The sequence below is a fragment of the Pinus tabuliformis genome, chromosome 6 (assembly GCF_031772625.1).
Source record: "Pinus tabuliformis cultivar Carrire ecotype Pingquan chromosome 6, CPIR1, whole genome shotgun sequence".
Lineage (NCBI taxonomy): Eukaryota > Viridiplantae > Streptophyta > Pinopsida > Pinales > Pinaceae > Pinus > Pinus tabuliformis.
Genome location: NC_142292.1, coordinates 1,265,343,270 through 1,265,362,880, shown reverse-complemented (window position 1 = coordinate 1,265,362,880; position 19,611 = coordinate 1,265,343,270).

Here is a 19,611-nt window from a genome sequence, read left to right as displayed (position 1 = left end):
GCCATTGATATTGAAAATTAGGCCAAGGAAGGAATTTCTGTCTAAATGTTTGTTTGTTAATACAGATAACTCGATTATGAGTTTGTATGATGTGTACTATGTAATTGAATTATAACCCGTGTGTGAACTGGAGTAAACCTACGTAACATAGGTGTGAAGGTGTGCAGAACTAGAGAAGAGGCATAGAGAGGAGTGTTATGGCTTTACACACAGACAGTACAGGAGAAAGCCTTTAATGTTATAGTGGAGGTGAAGGAAGCGTAAGAGGCAAGGGAGTGAAATAACAGAGCAGAGATCGAAGATTAGAACAAGTGAAGATTGAAGGCGAGAATAAATACACAGACAGGAAGCCGAATAGGTGAATACATATTAAGAAGCCAAAAGAACGTATCAACGCACATGAATCATTGGATCAATCAGATCAACGAATGAGAGCAAGGGAGATAGACGACTAAGATTAAGTCATGCAAAATAAAGTGAAGAAGATGAGCGACAGAGATTAAACCCACATGATAGAAAAGGGTGAAGGGTGAAGATGATATTATGAATTCTTCATTCATCTCAACTTAAAAAATTACTCCAAAAATGATGTGTTTCATACTCTTTGTTGGTAAATAGAGTTCACAGGTTTGATATTCTTTATATTCATTTAATTGTCCATTTCATCACTCTTTGTCCATCGCTACAATGGAATATTAAATATATAAAATGCATAAAGTATTGATAATAAAAAAAAGGTATATCATTTCTTCACTTTTAGTGATCAAGCTATTATGTATCAATGATTGAGACAAAAAGATTTAAGAGATCAACCATCCAAGCGATCTAATTATTTGTTCTAACAATCCAACAAAATTGATATGTATCAATCTAGTGATCCAACTATACGTGGGTATGTTGGCAGAACAATATGACAATACAATGATATAGAGTCTAATAATCCAATAGATTTGTTGTGTAATAAATAGTTATTTGGTATTGAATGATGGAGGTAATAAACATTAATAAATGGTTTGTTTTATATATAGTGAAATGGTTAGGCCATAAAGTGGAATGTATGTTTTTTTCTCTATGTTGGCATAAATAAATGGTTAGTTGATGTATTCACAGTTGAAGTTGAAGTTAATAGCGTGTTTGTGTTGATGTCAGGGTTGTTATGATTATTATGTTTATGTTGTATGTTTGTTATGCTCGTTTGATAGAGATGTGGTCACCATATATATTTGTAAGGTGTGTTGTGATGCTTGTTATGTTTGTAAGAGATAGTTGATATATGTTGCAGAGGCAAGGTATGTCGTTGAAGTAGTTGAGGATTTTTGCTTATTATTGTTGAAGCAATTGAAAATGCTATGTTGCAGATGTTACAAAGGTCAGTGTTGAAGGTATGTGAATTTTTGTTGGCATATGTGATGTTTCAATGTATTGCAACACAACACGGTATATTAGTCAAATTTGAAAAAGTCACTTGAGGTGCTTGAAGTGCTCGCAGTGTGCCTGTGACTACATAATGTTTCCTTATCACACTATATATTTCTTGTTCACTGAATTTAATTTCCACTCAAATTTTCATCGACAATATGCTTAGTTACTAATTACTAAAAAAAACACCTTATCCCGTTATCTAGAAAGAAAAAAACCAACGAGTCTTATCCCATTATCCAGAGAAATGTTACAATATATGAACTCCTATGCCATTATCTAGAGAAATGTGACAAATATGTGCATCCCATTAATCTTTTAATTGATATTATGCGTTACAATTCAATTGATTACTAGAAAAGGAAAAAAAAAAACACCTTATCCCATTAAAAATAAAAAAACCAACAAATCTTATCCCATTATCCAGAGTAATGTGACAATATATGAATTCCTATCCCATTATCTAGAGTAATGTGACAATATATGTGCATCAAATTAATTATTCTTTTAATTGACAAAAATGTGCGTCCAATTATTCTTTTAATTCAATTGTGTTGTATCTTCTAAAATGATTTAATATGTATGCATACGGATATGCGTGCGTGCATGCATGCAGTGAATTTCTAAAGCGATTTAACTATGTCATATCACTCATGATTTAATTGTGTTATTCCATGCATGTATCATTTGAATGTATTATTCAAATACAATGATAAAGGGGAAAATACTTAAGATTAAGTTTTGAGTTTAAAATTATTCCTCTATTTCTATTTCTATAACATTGATGTTGTTTATTTATATAATTTTTATTAAAAAAAATCACATGATATAATCTCAAATTTGAAATAGAAATGCTAATAATATTTTGTTTAAAGAAGATTAAAAAAATAATACTTTTCGCATATTTTTATAATTTTTGTTTTATTTTTATAATACAAAGTTTTCAAATAAATTAAAAATATAATATAAAATAGAAGGCATTGTGAAAACAATATACAATCGGATAACAAATTAAATGATGAATCCATGGCATCAAGTTCACCACCTAGTTGAAAGAGATGAAAGTGATTCACCCCTTAAAAGTTGTAAATATAGAAAGTTTTGCAGAAAGTAGGCATTTTTTTTGGTTTTTAAGCCTTAATCGAGCATTTTAGCTCAATCAAGGCCTTTTCAAAAGATTAATCGAGGGTTCGTTATAGAATTTTAAATGAACTTAATGGACATTTAATTAAACTTTCCATTGAGCTACAAGATCTTGATTGAAGCACTGTTGTAGCAAATAAAACAAAAACGAAAAATAAAGTTGATATTAAAAAAAGAGAAAATTTACAAAAAGACTTGTAGCATCTTACTCTATGATTGTGAAAAGACAAGAAAAATGAAGTTTTGTAATATCAAATATTAATCAATGATTAAGATGAATAATATTTAAAGTGTAAAAAGAAATACGATTGCCAATGGGTTGACGAATATGAAGCATGAGATATGTATAAGGAGAGGCCAAGAGAAAGTTGGGCGTAATTGAGAAAACAACACAAAGAAAATGTTGGTCAAATCGTTTCCCAATCTTTCACTCATTTAGCTAGATTGCCTTGAGGGAAGCATTGGAGGGAAATATTAGTAATTTTAAATGACATTTACCAAATGCATATTACACTCAAATTTTTCATTTATATTCCAATTTATAATTTTGATATCATTTTTTAACACATGTTTTATATGTAACACATGCCCAAACTTATTGGAAAATGTTGGGATAAAATCTAGTCAATGATCACAAGGTCTTGTCCCCTCCTACATTTCAAGAATAGCTAGAAATTGCAGTGGTTTTCGAAGGGGTGGAAACTCTCTAGAAAATTTGGATGCAATCACAAGAGAGGCATTAACGGGGCCAAGCTTAATTGGATAGTTAGAGAACATGTTACAAACATAATTAAGTTGTTTTTGAGAAAAAATAGTAATTATGTTAGCTATAATGTACATGGATTGTTAATACACAAAAAAATTAAAACATGGAACAAAGTTGTTGGGTTTTCAAGATGCTAAACATGTAAATGCACCTAATAATGTATAAAAATATGTATTGTGAGTATTCACTTCATTTGGAAAATAAAAAAAACTTGGCATCTGAGTAGTTTGAAGGGAAATTAAAAATATTGTTGTTGCATTACGAACTTCAATAAGTCGAATGGTGACAACAATGTCAAAATTGTCACATGTTTTGAGGAAAACACTACAACGGAAAGTTGTATTCCAGGTCTATATAGATGAAAAATATGAGGGTGATTGTTGATGCTTTTTGTGATCTTATTTATAGGCATCCTCATTGATATAGACTTATATAAGGTATTAGAGAGAAGGTGGTATAGGTTTGGGAATATATTCTCATTGTATATCGAATTGGAATAATTTTTTTGATGATGCTTATCTAAAGGCACACATGATGAGCATTGTAAGCACATTATGGAGATGATGCAAGTTGAATTGTTTAAGGAATTTCAAATAATCCATCCTAATGTTAAGATCACCTTTAGAATGTTTGATAAATTGAAACCATGGTATATCATGCCCAACATAGTCAACAATGCTTGTTATTGTTAATACCTTATTGAATTCTAGTTCTATTATGACAGATTTGTAGATTTTTGCAAGAGGTGCTAATAAGGTGATCCTCCTCCTCCCTTAATTACTTAATTATTATTATTATTATTCCAATTAAATATTTGTAGGTGGAAGAGGATGCCTTGAATTTGGTACTTAGACATTGTGTCATAGATTTTTTCATATGGATCTTGCACCCCCTAGACCATTAGATATGACAATCACATGGAAGAAATATGCATATACTACTATGAATTTTTAAATATATCAAGTTTCTGAGTATATCAAATAGTCTCAAAAGTCTAGGTGTTAAGTTTTCCAATTTAGACAATTATACAAGGTATTTGAGTTGAGTTCAAACTTATTAGTGATATATTTTGCATAAAATTACACATTTGCTCCATGGAGAGAGATATAAAATAATCTCTCTCTATATATATATATTCAAATAATTTATGTATAATTTCCACATATTTGTTTTCTTTGGTTTTCTACATTATTGTACACTTGAAGTTGTACTTTATGGCACCCACGTTTACACTTGGAAAAATTGTCCAAAACTTTGAAACCCATATGGGTGTACCTTCATTGTCGCATGTACTAAGTACATTACATATAATCACAATCTCTTTAATATATTATCTATATCTCTTCATAACGAGCATTAATGGTTTTATTTCCTCCATGGGATTTTTTCTTCAACTTTCAATCGTTGATAGACTAAATTTTTAATTAATTTCATTTTCCCACCAATATGAACTAGGAATGCACTCAGTTTCCACCATAAAATAGGGTTAAAAAAAACTGATATTTGTCTTTATTTAGATATGGTGCATATATGTCTATTCTACTCAAACTTTATTCACTTTTAAGTAGTTGTACCACTTTATCATTATTGACTTATGACTTGACATTTTTCTTGAAGTCGCTCATGGCCATTTTCCCAGAAAGACATAATGTCCACGTTCTTGGATATTGAATTTATTTTATCAAGTACATGGTAGATCCATCACTCATTTATTTTCTTAAAATGCCACCTGATATGGGTCCCTAAGCATATTATTCTTTTGATTCATGCCCCAACAAGAATGAAATGGGTGACAATGTCATCAAAACTACACAAACTATTCGTGAAGAGTTAATGGAAAGAAATATCACCTTTCAATATCCTCAAGGTTTGAAAACCACTTCTATGTATTTTAATAATAATTTCTTAAATAAAATTGCATCTTTTAAATTTCACAAAGCTTTTGAGTATCCCATGAATGAATACTTTACCAATAAGCTTTATAAGAGCCTTAGAATACTCTATTGTTGTGAAATTCCATACTCTAAAGTTTGTATCTAATGACATCATATTCGAGTAGTCTACCCAAGCCAAGAATAACTAATATGATTACGAAAACAATGTAAGTCATTAGCGTAAGACTAAGACTACCCTTTTGACCTCTTTCTTATCATTAGAAAAATTTAGTCGACAATATGGAAAATTTAATAGTATCCCCTTGATTCCCAACGAAACTACAAAATTGGAGAGACTCTCAAGTTGCAAGGTCTCTACATTGCTATGAAGGACCATCGTCCCCATGGCAAGTGATCATGGAGCAAGTCAAATAGGTAGTTAAGTGATGGCATGGAAGTGGTTGGTAGAAGTGATCTTGATTTACAAAAGAAAGAAATGGAATATAAATTTATAACAAAAACATAGAGGTATAGTAAAATTTGACTTCTATTAATAAATAGAATATGTTGAAACTGTAAGAAAAATGTTGAATGAAACAAACTCACTCGAATGGTGGTTGCTTATATATGAGAAGAGAAGTAAAAACTACGTGCATTCGCCAGAGCCCATTACAATGATGGTGTAAGGCCATTTTTAAATAAAGCAACAATAAGATTTTTGGCCTCGGTGGGGTTAGTTGGTAGGCAACTTCCAAGGGTTAGTTGATATGTCAACTTCCTGGGGTCGTAACATATACATAAGATATTTGTTTGGTGCACTCAATAGGTTGTTTGAAAGGTCTAGCCAAGAAGTACACACTTTGACCAGGCCTAAGAAATATCCCATGGCTAACTCCTAAGCTCCTACCATGTCAAACAAATTTCATTTAGGGTCTCAATATGGCCCATTAAGTTCATGACCCAAAAAATTGTAAAAAACCACTGCAAAGTTGGAAAACCGTGCTTTGAGCTAGTGGAATATGTGGGTGTCCACTAATATCCACCTGGATTATTCCTTCACACCTATGAAGCAATTATGAACATTGCAATGAGTGCCCCCATCATATGGGGGGAACGTTTGCTAAACATGGCCCTGGGTGAGCCACTTACCCTAGTGTAGGAGATGCGCTTCCTTGACAACTTAATAAAGCTAGATCCTTTGTTGGAGAGTGCCTGTGACCTATGTGTCTATGATTAGATCAATGGTCTCCTATTGCATCCAATCAAGTTTAATATTTTTTGGTTTCAATTTGTCTACTATCTTTGATGTGTCCAAAAATGGTGGAAAGTATGGGCAAAGAAGGTCCACATTGAATAATGAGCATAATTTAAGGAAGGGAGGAATACTTAGCTCAAAAGAATTGTCACCCAAAACCTTGGTGATGGTCTATGCTCCATAATGAAGTGGAAAAAGATTCTGATGTGGTCTAATAAGGCGCTCTTTCTAGAAATGCAACCAAACCTTGTCTCTCACATAGAAAGTGTGTGGCAATAGGTGTTGATCATGACATTGCTTATACTTAGTATTTCCCTTATATTAAATATCATGGACTTGTTGATAGATGTACTGAATATATTCAATGAATTTGGTGGTTTTGTTGGCCCCAGAGTGAGAATGAGAAGGTTTTGCCTATGTCGATACAAAGGGCAGTGCTACATCAACAAAACCCAATGGTTGAAATCCGAGACCCACCTAGAAATGGTTGTGGCCTATTGAGCTATGAAGGGATTTGTTGTAGCTATGTTGAACGTATGGGATACTTTCATCCCATGTGAATGGATGCTTGGAATTATACGTGCATAAGATATCCATGAGCATCCTGTTAACACCCTCTAATTGGCCATTGGTTTGGGGGTGGAAGGAAGTGGATTTGATAGAACATAATGCTTCCATTAGCGAAATGATTGTACAATTATATAAATTTCGTTCTTGTGGGTGGGGTATTTATAGATGGCATATGATAGTGTCTCATTATGGTGTGCCACTAGATGACTGTGCTGAGTCAAAACTGCACCCACAACATGTTATGAAGCATATGTCTCAATCTAAAAATTTTGTTGCATATCAGGTAAGGAGAGAACAGGGGTTGAGCAAAAGCAATCTTTTAGATCATATAAATCTTTATGTTATGACTTTTCCCACATGAATTTTTCTTTTACACTACCCCTAGCCACTTGGCTAAGGGCCCATGCAATATGGGAGAATCCAAACATGAACCTACGATAGAAGTTGGCAAGGCCTAAGAAACTCTAAAGCTTAGTTAGTGTGGTTGGGGATGGAAATTCATGAATGATCTGAATCTTGGATGGATCCACATACACACCATGTTGATCAACATGGAATCTATTCATGAAGAAGCATTTTTCCATGTTAGCATATAGTTTGTGTTAACACGGAGTGTGAAGGACCTATTGAATATGATGTAATTCTTCTGATAAACTCTTGTTGAATATGATCTGTACACTTCTATGGATATTCCACTAGACATTTTTAATAATAGATCTAATAAAATTAAGCTTAAAATCTGAAATCTACACTATGAGGGTTTATTTCTCCTTAAATTTATGGATATGTTAATTTTTATATATTTCATATGCATGCAAATTATAATTATGTAGAAAATAGAAAACAACAAAATAAAAAAATAAAAAAACACAATTTATACAACATATATCCTAGGAAACTCTTTTGAGAGAAAACCTAACTAGAAGGTGAGGTTTCTCTGCTCTCTTTTTCTCAATAGAAAATTGATGCGAGTACAAAGTAGTGAGGCTTGTGGCCCATGAGAAACTACATTGCACTAATCCTCTCTATTTTATCTCTCCATAATCACCCTCATCTAGTCTACTCATATATGGAAACAAATGTACTCAAACATAATGGAAACCATTTTCCTCTTAGTGACCTAGTTACAACATAGCCTAATAGCCTACTAATGGTTAATTTTGACTCCTTTAGCTCTTGACTAGAATTAAAATATTAACTCTTATAAAGTCTTATTCATCACGATCACATATATAACCCCTTTTTCCATGATTAATGGGGATTGAAATGGCATCATCTCGAATTATGGTGGCAAAAATAAGAAGGTCTCGAATTATGGTGGCAAAAATAAGAAGGTCAACTTACAAATGGCATAACTTTTTTCATATAGAATCCAATTGAGATGATTCTTGTACCATTGGAGACGTATCTATGTGTTGAATAGGAAAATAGGTGCATTCTAAAGTAGTGAATTTTTACCCCCAAAAAATGTTGTTTAATGCCTGAAACTACTCTAGGATGGTTTTAGACCCAAAATTTCCAAACTAGGTCATGCGTGTAAAAATGGTCCTGTGAGCTAATTCCTCTAATTTTTCCACTCTGAAAGCATTGAGATTGATGAAAAACAATATAATGATATAATATGAATCGCATCTCCCTATTTTAGGATGGTTTTGGTTCCTAAAATCCTTTACTTAATGAGGTGAGGAAATTTTCCTCTACCTTCTCTCAGGTGTACTATTAGCGTTTCCTCGAAAATGTCCTTTCAATCCAATTTACTAAAGGTCACATTGCCATGTCTTGTAGCCCTAGAAACATTCTGTAACAATGTATCCTTTGTCAACACTACTTGAGGATTTAGTGCCAAATCCTCTACAGAAGGTAGGACAAGTTCCTGTTCTTAATCTAACATGGAAGGCTCAAAGAGCTTTAGATTCTCTACATTCATTACTATGTAAATGCATATGTATAGGGGTAGAAAGAGTCTATAGGAATTGTACCCTACCTTTTCTAGTATCTCAAAGGGACTATATCACAAAGCCTTTATTTTATTACCAGGACCATGTAGCCTCTCCTTATTCAATCATAACCATTCTTTGTCTCGCACCTTAAACAACCTCTTTGTTTTGTGTTGATCTTGTCTGGCCTTATATTTTTCCTCTGACTTATGAAATGTATCATGTACATATAGATGAATTTTCCTAATCTTCTCTGTGGTCATAATTTACAATCTCTCTGTGGTAATAATTCACGATCTCTTTACGGTAATAGAAAAACAATCTGGGGCACGTGGGTCTACGGTTTGGCTTGCTGATATCAGGTGCACACATTCCTTATATTTTTCTAATACATATCTATTAATATATTTTCAAGTATGAATAGTTCACCACAATTACCAAAGATTACCAAAGGTAGACCTAGCACAGTTACTCTACAGAGCCTCTATGAGTATATAGAGTCTTTAGAGAAACGTAGAGAAGAAAGAGAAGTCAAGCTACAAACAGAGTTAGCAGCCATGCTGGAAAATAAATTCACATCTCTTGAAGACAAGATATAAAAACAAATAGAAAATAAAATAGAACTATTGGAGAATAAGATGGAGGCAATGGATACTAGGTTGCAGTTTATAGAAAAACAAAACCAAGATATGAACCAAAGATCCCAGCAAGTAGATGTTGATACTTTAGAGAGTCTTAAAATGAAGGACATGATTAAAGAGCTAGAAGAAAAAGTTAATAGTTGCCTCACCCTAAATAATGTGGCAGGTAAATTAGATATCAAACCAATTAAAGATGAAATGAAAAAATTGATAGAATAAGACCATCGGTGTAACAAAAGGGCCTTGAACCTTATAATCTTCGGTTTGAAAGAGGAGGTAGACAAGGATACTAGAACATAGCCCAAACAGAATTACATAACAGATTACAAATTGAAACAACGTGTCTCAGATAAGCAACAAAGGGGGAACTAACTAAGAATAAAGGAAGGCTGATCCGAATAAGGGTGAGCTCTACTGACCATAAGTATGACATACTTAGTAAAACCTCAAGTCTAAAAGGAACATGAATATTTATAAATGAAGGTCTCATTCCACAAGATCAAGCAGAATTGAGAAAGGAGGTTCAAAAGGTAAAGGAAGTTGGGAATGAATGAAAATGGGCAATAATAAGAAATAGAAAAGTCGTTATTCAAGATAGAAACACAAAAGATAATAATAAATAGAAATTCAACATGCTTCGGATTCATTCTTGGAACTATCGGGGCTTTCCATGGAACAAAGGCCCCAAGCTAAGTTGCATCTCGAATGATGTTGATAGTATTTTGCTTGTTGAAACTTGGGAGCACAAAGAATCTAAAGTCCCTGACATAGATGGCTTTCCATTATGGTCTACCTGGAATAAGCGATCCTCCCATAGAGGCATTGGGGGTATAGCTTGTTACATTAAGAAGAACATCTCTCCCCATGCTAGGATTTATAAAAACGACCCTTAAACCAATTTAGTTGGATAGAAATTACTGACATTTATGATAAAAAGACCTACATAGCAATATGTTATTTCTGCCCCATCAATTCTAACTTCTATAAGAAAAATAATCTAGATAAAAATAGTCTTTACAATCGTTTAGAGAATGATATTTCTAGCCTAAGGAATAAAGGAAATATCCTTTTAATGGGTGACTTTAATGCTTGAACTTCAAGCAACCAAGCTATTCTTCTAAGCAATCATTCCAAACCTAATCCTCTTTGGTTAGATGAAGACCTTCCTCTAGCTAGCCGGTATAAAAGGAGCTCTGAAGACCTCGGGGAGAATTTGTTTGGGTCAGAGCTAGTCAAGCTCTGTAGTTCTTAGGATCTCATAATTTGCAACGATCTAAAGAAGTGGCCCAATTCTAGCCAGATGACCTGCATCCATGGGCTTGGTAGCAGCGTGGTAGAATATGTTATCTCTGATCTCCCTCTATACAATGAAATAACAAATTTTGACATCTTAAACGACCACGACCCTGACTCTGATCATAGGCCTTTACTTATAACTCTTAATTTGTTTCATGCATAGAGATCCCATAGAAGATAATCCTTATAACCAAAAGAATTAATCTTTGATAGAAATAAAAAATATCTCTTTCTAAATTAATTAAAAACTAATTTTCTTCCTTTATCTAGTATAGACAACATAGAAGATCTTTATCATAATTTTACTACAACCCTCTCATATTCTATTAACAAGTTCTGAATTGAACTTTCAAGTAATAAAAGAAATAGCAAAACCAACCCATGGTATGACAAAGATTGTAAACGTGCGAGGAGAGCAATTAAGGAAGTTGTTGATGAACCTCTTAAAATTGACAAGATAAAAACATACAAAGCCCTAACTAAAAGGGAAAAAAGGTAGTATATTCGTAAAAGACAAGATAATATCTTACACCTCTCTAAGGTAGCTCATAAGAAATTCTGGAGGCACATTCTAACTAGGAAAATTAAAGATAATAATAAAATTGCTTTACATGATTGGAATTTCTATCTTAAAAAGCTTTATGAATATTTAAATGTCATGGATAACATTGAAACCCTACTCATAATGAAAGAAGTTTTCTCATTAGAAGACATTGATTTTGGGGTTAATTGCTTGGCTAAAGGGAAAGCTAAGGACATTGAAGGTTACCAGGCAAAAATCTTAAAAATTGGAGGTCCTATCCTCATCCCCACATTCACAAGCTTTTCAATCAAGCGGTCAAGCAAGGATTTCCTAAACCATGGACTCAAAGCCTCATTATCCCTATTTTTAAAAGTGGGGATACAAATAACCCCTCTAATTATCGAACAATTATGATCAACCCTCTCCTAGCCAAGTTATATGGTATTATTTTGGTAAGGAAGTTGAGCATATGGCTTGAAAGTGAAGGTAAGTGGGCTAAAGGCCAAGCGGGTTTTAGAAAGCAACACTCAACAAAATACCACCTCGTTATGCTCAGGATCATTGTGGAGGAATGCTGCAATGGTAAATCCAATCTCTTTTGTTGCTTTGTGGACTTTAGAAAGGCTTTCGATACAATTCCTAGAAACAAGCTTTGGAACATATTAGAAGAGCTAAAGGTTCCTTTTGAGTTGAGAGCTATCGCTATAAGGTTATACGATAATGTAATTGCCAAGTTAAAGAGCAATGAGGGGTGGTCGAATGATATTAAGTGTAATATCGGAGTTAAACAAGGTTTCCCCCTCTCCCCTACCCTATTTGGCATTTACATTAACAAGCTAGAAGGTTGTTTAGAGGAACCAAAATTAGGGGCTTATTTTAAACATCCAAAAACCTAACCCTAGGAGATGAAGCGCCAAAAGTATGTGGGCCCCGTTGGGGTAAATTGGTACATCAACTTCCTAGGGTCGCAACTTGGGCATACGATCTCCAGTTGATGCGTACAATACCTCGTTAGAAAAATCTATTCAAGGAATATAAATTTTGACCACAAACTCGTGCCACAAGCTAGAATTTTTCTTGTTTTCCAAAAAAACGTTATTTAGGGCCTCAAAATGGCTCCAAAATTTTAGGACTCGAAAAACTTCCAAAAATAGTAAATTGTGATACAATTAAGGAAACTGAAAGAAACAATGGTGGGGGTCCAAGTAGAATAGGCAGGTGGCCACCAATATCCACCTGGATTTTTCCTTTTCCCTTAGGAAGCAATGGTCTTCATTGTGTTGAGTGCCTCCATGAGATGGGGAAGCTTCTACTAAACTTGGTCCCTAGTGAGCCACTTGCCTTGGTGCAGGAGTTGGCAAACTTTGATAACTCAAAACAGTTGGACCTTTTGTTTGCGAGTGTTATTTATCTATGTTTCCATGATACAGTTAGTTGTGGAATGTTCAATGCAGTCCGGGTTGAGCTATGTTGGTGTCAAATACTCAAAAATGTCTGATGTGTCCAACAATGGTGGAATGTATGGCCGAAGGTGGTCCATATTGAATATGGTGTACAAGCCAAGGAATGGGGGGGTACTAAGCTCGAAAGAGTTATCTCCCACAACCTTGGTGATGCTGCAAGGCCTGTATCAGAGTGGTCAAAACATACAATGGACTATAATGAGGTGCTCTTTCTGCAGAGATAACCAAACTTTGTCACCTACCTAAAACTTATGGGGCACCTAATGTTGATCATGTCATTATTTGTATTTGGCATCGAATGCATGTGTTGAAAAGGAGGAACATGATTCTCAGTGGGAAGGCCATCAGTCAGCTTTCCAAGAATCGAGGAGTCGCTTTGGTATATTAGGGTGTTTAAATTAGCAAGTAGCCAACATGTTTTGGATTGGGTCGGTAGCAAAAGGAGAACATTGGTTGAAGTGCCAAGCCATTTGTAAGGCAAGGCATGTCAGTGAACCCAAGTGGTTGCCATGGAGATTTCTCCAAGTAGAATCAATTGATAGAAATTGGGAAGGAGAAGACTATTCAACTCTCATCAAATAACCATCTTTTGTGGGTCCAAAAGCCTGTCAGTGGGAAGGAGTGATCGAAATCTGGATTAGGGGCAAAAATTTGCTCAAAAATAAAAGTGCTTGGAATCACTCAAAACCTGAACGATTTCATTCATCTCGGCGATACGATCCCAGTGCAACTCGTTTCACTCAAAACGGAGTTCGTATGAGAAAGTAAGAGCTTGTTGTCTGTTTTGTCAAATAGTGAAATTTTGTAACTGGGATGCTTACTAGGCATCCATACAATCCAATTGGCAAAAATAATATTCCATGGAATATTCCCATGGGTGGCCCATTCGCATTATGACAAGTTTCTGCACATTATTCGTCAAGGGGCATTGAGGTGGACCAATGAGAGGCTAACACATGGCAACCCTAGAGGCCACCACATGCCCTCTCAAAGGTCAATTAAAATTATAGTGGCAGGCTAAGGAGTCGAACTCGTGACCTCGCCCATATAAGCATTGTGCTTTACCACTATGCCGCATCATGTGACTTAACAAGTATGGGGCGAATGTTATATTTTAAGAGTTAACCATGGTGGGTTGGGGAAGGTAACTGCTAGCATTAAACGCAACATGTGAACGTGGTAACCTTAACCGCTAGCAGTTACGTAACCGCCAGGTAGCCTAACCATCGGTTAACCTCTACATGTGAATGTTAAACCCTTAACTGCTAGCATTAAGTTCTAACTGCGTGTTTAATGTGTCTAATGGAGATTAGCACTAATTAATCAAGTTTATCTGTTAATTAATTGCAGGATTAAGTTGGCAGATCTTTTGGCGGGTTTGACATATTCGACATAACTCCAAATTTCACAGAGTTAACTAGATTTTTTCCAGATTTAGTGGAGATTTCCTAGGAAAAACTGAAGAAGCCATAACTTTGGCAGTTTCGACCAATTTTGGCTTAGAAAGAGTCATTCCTAGATTATTTGGATGCTCTTAACACAATGGAACAGGTTGCAGAGGTACTCTAAGTTGAAGTTCATGGAAGCCTAGGGCCACTAGGAGAGGAGGTCAAGCCTAGATCAGCTGAAGTCAAATTTCAGAGCTTGGAAGGTCATTTTTGTTGTTTTTGGGTCTTCTGAACCCAATGGAGCACTATAGGTGCATGTAATCAGAGAATTGAACATTAATCCAAAGAGGGCCTAGCCATTGAAGCAGGTCCAAGGAGATGTAGCCTAGGAGGGGTGAACTCCTTTATAAGCTTCATGTTTATGACTTTGTTGTATTTTATTTCTCTACAATTTACTTGTTGTATATGTTTGTTTAAATAGCTAATTAACCTAATGAATTGCTCATAAAATACACTCAATACTTGACACATAATCCTTCACATATTGGTTGATTTGGGACAATCCTAAACACATTTTTAATGCTGATGAGGAAGCTTGCATAACATTAAAAAGATTTCCCAACATTTCAGTTCAAGTTGGTATCAGAGCATTGTTAGCTCATTTTAACCCTGAGATAGCTTGCCAAGGTTAGCTAGAAAATTAGCTATTGGTTTTGTATTTGTGCAAGGAGAATTTAATAGTGTGCAAGTTTACGTGATGGCAACTTCATCAAGTGATGTTTCTAATACATCTTCCTTAGCAAGACTCTTTGATGAAGAGATGTTGCAAGAGTTTATCATCATGAGAGATATGCTGCAAGAGTTGTGTGAAGATAGGAAGGAGAACACTATACTCCAAGAGGAGTTTATGGTCATTAAGGAGGAGAAAAAAGAGCTTCTTGAAAATATCCATGAGATGGCGAGTCAAATCCATGATGCCAAGGAAACCCTAGCCAAGTATGTGCATGAAAACGAGGTATGCAATTCAATTTTATCTTCAATTTCCTGTCAAAATGAATGTTTTGGTGCTTTTGAAAGACACACTACAGGAATATGATCCAAATTATTAATGAAGATGGGATATGAAGGTAAAGGTTTAGGCAAACATGCACAAGGCATAGTTGAACCAATTGTTGTTGAGGAAAAGCCTAGGTATTTGGGTCTTGGGTATGGACAACATGATGGAGAATGCTCCAAAACCAAGGAGGAACATGAAGGTGTTCCAAGAGGGATTTTCATTACATGTTCATTACCTTAAACTTGTGAGGTTTGTGTTCATGAGGAATGCAAAAGTTTTATACCCTCTTTGTAAGAAGATTCTCATAAGAATGCAACTAGTGGAAATGGAAAACAAGAGGATGTTGAAAGTTCTAAGGTCATTGTAACCATTGTTGGTATTACAAAGAGGGCCACTACCTCATCAAATTCACCTTTTCAAGAAGGTGACAAAGGTGAATGTGTAAGGTATAAATCTGCCTTTAATCAAGTTTCTTTTGATTATGATAAACATGGTAAATCTTCACATAAGATTTAGAGAAATTTTACATGTTCCTTTTGTGGTTTGAATAACCATATTGTTTCGAGGTGTTGGAAGAGGATACTGAGCTCGAAAGGGTTATCTCCCAAAAACTTGGTGATTCTGTAAGGCCCATATCAGAGTGGTCGAAACATACAATGGGCTCGAAGGAGGTGCTCTTTCTACAGAGGTAACCAAACTTTGTTGCCTAACTAAAACTTATGGGGCACCCAATGATGATCATGTCGTTGTTTGTATTTGGCATCAAATGCATGTGTTGCAAAGGAGGAACATTATTCTCAATGGGAAGGACATCAGCCAGCTTTCTAAGCATCGAGGAATTGCTTTGGTACAGCAGGGTGTTAAAATCAGCAAGCAAACAACAAGTGTTGGATTGGGTCAATAGCAAAAGGAGAACATTGGTTGAAGTTCCAAGCCATTTACAAGGCAAGGCATGTCAGTGAACCCAAGTGGTTGTCATGTCAATTTTTCAGAGTAGAATCAATTGATAGAACTTGGGAAGGAGAAGAGTATTCATCTATCATCAGATAACCAATTTTTGTGGGTCCAAAATCTTGTCAGTGGGAAAGTGTGTTCAGAATCTGGATTAGGGACAAAAATTTGCTCAAAAATCGAATTGCTTGGAATCGATCAAAACCTAAATGACTAGTTTCGTCTCAGTGATACGATCCTAGCACAACTCCTTTCACTCAAAACGGAGTTCATATGAGAAAGTTATAGCCTACTTACTATTTTGTCAAATAGGGAAATTTTGTGATTGGGATGTTGACTAGGCATCCATACAATCCAGTTATCAAAAAGAATATTCCATGGAATATTCCCACTGGTGGCCCAATCACATTATGACAAGTGTCTGCACATTATTCTTTGAAGGGAATTGAGGTGGACCAATGAGAGGCCAACATATGGAAACCCTGGAGGCCACCACGTGCCCTCTCAAAGGTAAATTAAAATTATAGCGGCAGGTTGGGGAGTCGAACTCGTGACCTCGCCCATACAAGTGTTGTGCTCTACCACTATGCCACATCATGTGACTTAAAAAGTATGGGGCTCATGTTATATTTGAAGATTTAACCATGGTGGGTTGGGAAAGTTAACTGCTAGCATTAACTGCAACATATGAACGCGGTAACCTTAACCGCTAGCAGTTACGTAACCGCCAGGTAGCCTAACTATCGGGTAACCTCTGCATGTGAACGTTAAACCCTTAACCGCTAGCATTAAGTTCTAACCACGCGTTTAATATGCCTAATGGAGATTAGCGCTAATTAATCAAGTCTATCCATTAATTAATTGCGGGATTAAGTTGTTAGACCTTTTGGCAGGTCTGATATATTCGGCATAACTCCAAATTTGGTGGAGATAACTAGATTTTTTCCAGATTTAGTGGATATTTCCTAGGAAAAACTTAAGAATCCATAACTTTGGCAGTTTTTGACCAATTTTTGCTCAGAAAGAGTCATTCCTAAATAATTTGGATGCTCTTAACACAATGGAACAAGTTTTAGAGGTAGTCTATGATGAAGTTTAACAAAGCCTAGGGCCATGAGGGGAGGAGGTCAAGCCTAGATCATCTGAAGTCAAATTGTAAGGTTTGGAAGGTCATTTTTGGGTTTTTTGGGTCTTCTGAATCTAATGGAGTAGGTTACAAAGCCATTGGAGCACTGTAGGTGCATGCAATAAGAGAATTGAACATTAATCCAAAGAGGGCCTAGCCATTGAAGCAGGTCCAAGGAGATGTAGCCCGGAGGGGTGAACTCCTTTATCATCTTTGTGTTTACGAGTTTGCTGTGTTTTATTTCTCTGCAATTTACTTGTTGTATATGTTTTTTTAAATAGATAATTAACCTCATGAATTGCTCATAAAATACACTCAATACTTGAGACATAATCCTTCACATATTGGTTAATTTGAGACGATCCTAAACACATTTTTAATACTGATGAGGGAGCTTGCATAGCATTAACAAGTTTTCCCAACATTTTAGATTAAGTTGGTATCAGAGCAGTGTTAGCTCATTTTAACCCTGATATGATTTGCCAAGGTTAGCTAGAAAATTAGCTATTGGTTTTGTTTTTGTGCAAGGAGAATTTAACTCTGTGCAAGTTTATGTGACGGTAGCTTCATCAAGTGATGTTTCTAATTCATCTTTCTTAGCAAGACTCTTTGATGAAGAGATGTTGCAAGAGTTTATCATCATGAGAATATGGTGCAAGAGTTGTGTGAAGATAGGAAGGAGAACACTATACTTCAAGAGGGGTTTATGGCCATGAAGGAGGAGAAGAAAGAGCTTCATAAAAAGATGCATGAGATGGAGATTCAACTCCATGATGCCAAGGAAACCCTAGCCAAGTATGTGCATGAAAATGAGGTATGCAATTCAAGTTTATCTTCAATTGCCTCTCAAATTGAATGTTTTGGTGCTTTTGAAAGACAAACTAGAGGAATAAGATCCAAATTATTGATGAAGATGGGATATTAAGGTAAAGGATGAAGATGGGATATGAAGGTAAAGGACTAGCCAAACATGCACAAGACATAGTTGAACCAATTGTTGTTGAGGAAAAGCCTAGGTATTTGGGTCTTGGTTATGGACAACATGATGGAGAATGATCCAAAACCAAGGAGGCACATGGAGGTGTTCCAAGAGGGACTTTCATTACATGTTCATTACCTCAAGCTTGTGAAGTTTTTGTTCATGAGGAATGCAAAAGTTTTGTACCCACTTTGCAAGAAGATCCTCATAAGAATGCAACTAGTGGAAATGGAAAACAAGAGGATGTTGAAAGCTCTAAGGTCATTGAAACCATTGTTGGTATTCCAAAAAGAGCCACTACCTCATCAAATTCACCTCTTCAAGAAGACGACAAAGGTGAATGTGCAAGGCATAAATCTTCCTTTAATCAAGTTTCTTTTGATTATGATAAACATGGTAAATCTTCAAATAAGATTTGGAGAAAACTTACATGTTCCTTTTGTGGTTTGAATTACCATACTATTTCGAGGTGTTGGAAGAGGATACTGAGCTTGAAAGATTTATCTCCCACAACCTTGGTGATGTTGTAAGGCCCGTATTAGAGTGGTTGAAACATACAATGGGCTCCAAGGAGGCGCTCTTTCTGTAGAGGTAACCAAACTTTGTCGCCTACCTGAAACTTATGGGGCACCCAATGCTGATCATGTTGTTGTTTGTATTTGGCATCGAATGCATGTGTTGCAAATGAGGAACATGATTCTCAGTGGGAAGGCCATCAATCAACTTTCCAAGCATCAAGGAATCGCTTTGGTACAAGAGGGTGTAAAAATTAGCAAGCAACCAACAAGTGTTGGATTGGGTCAGCAGCAAAAGGAGAACATTGGTTGAAGTGCCAAGCCATTTGCAAGGCAAGGCATGTAAGCGAACCCAAGTGGTTGTCATGGAGATTTTTCCAATTTGAATCAATTGATAGAACTTGGGAAGGAGAAGAGTATTCAACTCTCATCAGATAACTAGCTTTTGTGCGTCCAAAATCCTGTCAGTGGGGAGTGATCAAAATCTGGATTAGGGGCAAAAATTTGCTCAAAAATAAAAGTGCTCAGAATCAATCAAAACCTAAATTACCATGTCCATCTTAGTGATACAATCCCAACACAACTCAATTCACTCAAAACAGAGTTCGTATGAGAAAGTTAGAGCCTCTTGTCTGTTTTGTCAAACAGGGAAAATTTTGTAACTGGGATGTTGACTAGGCATCTGTACAACCCAGTCAGCAAAAAGAA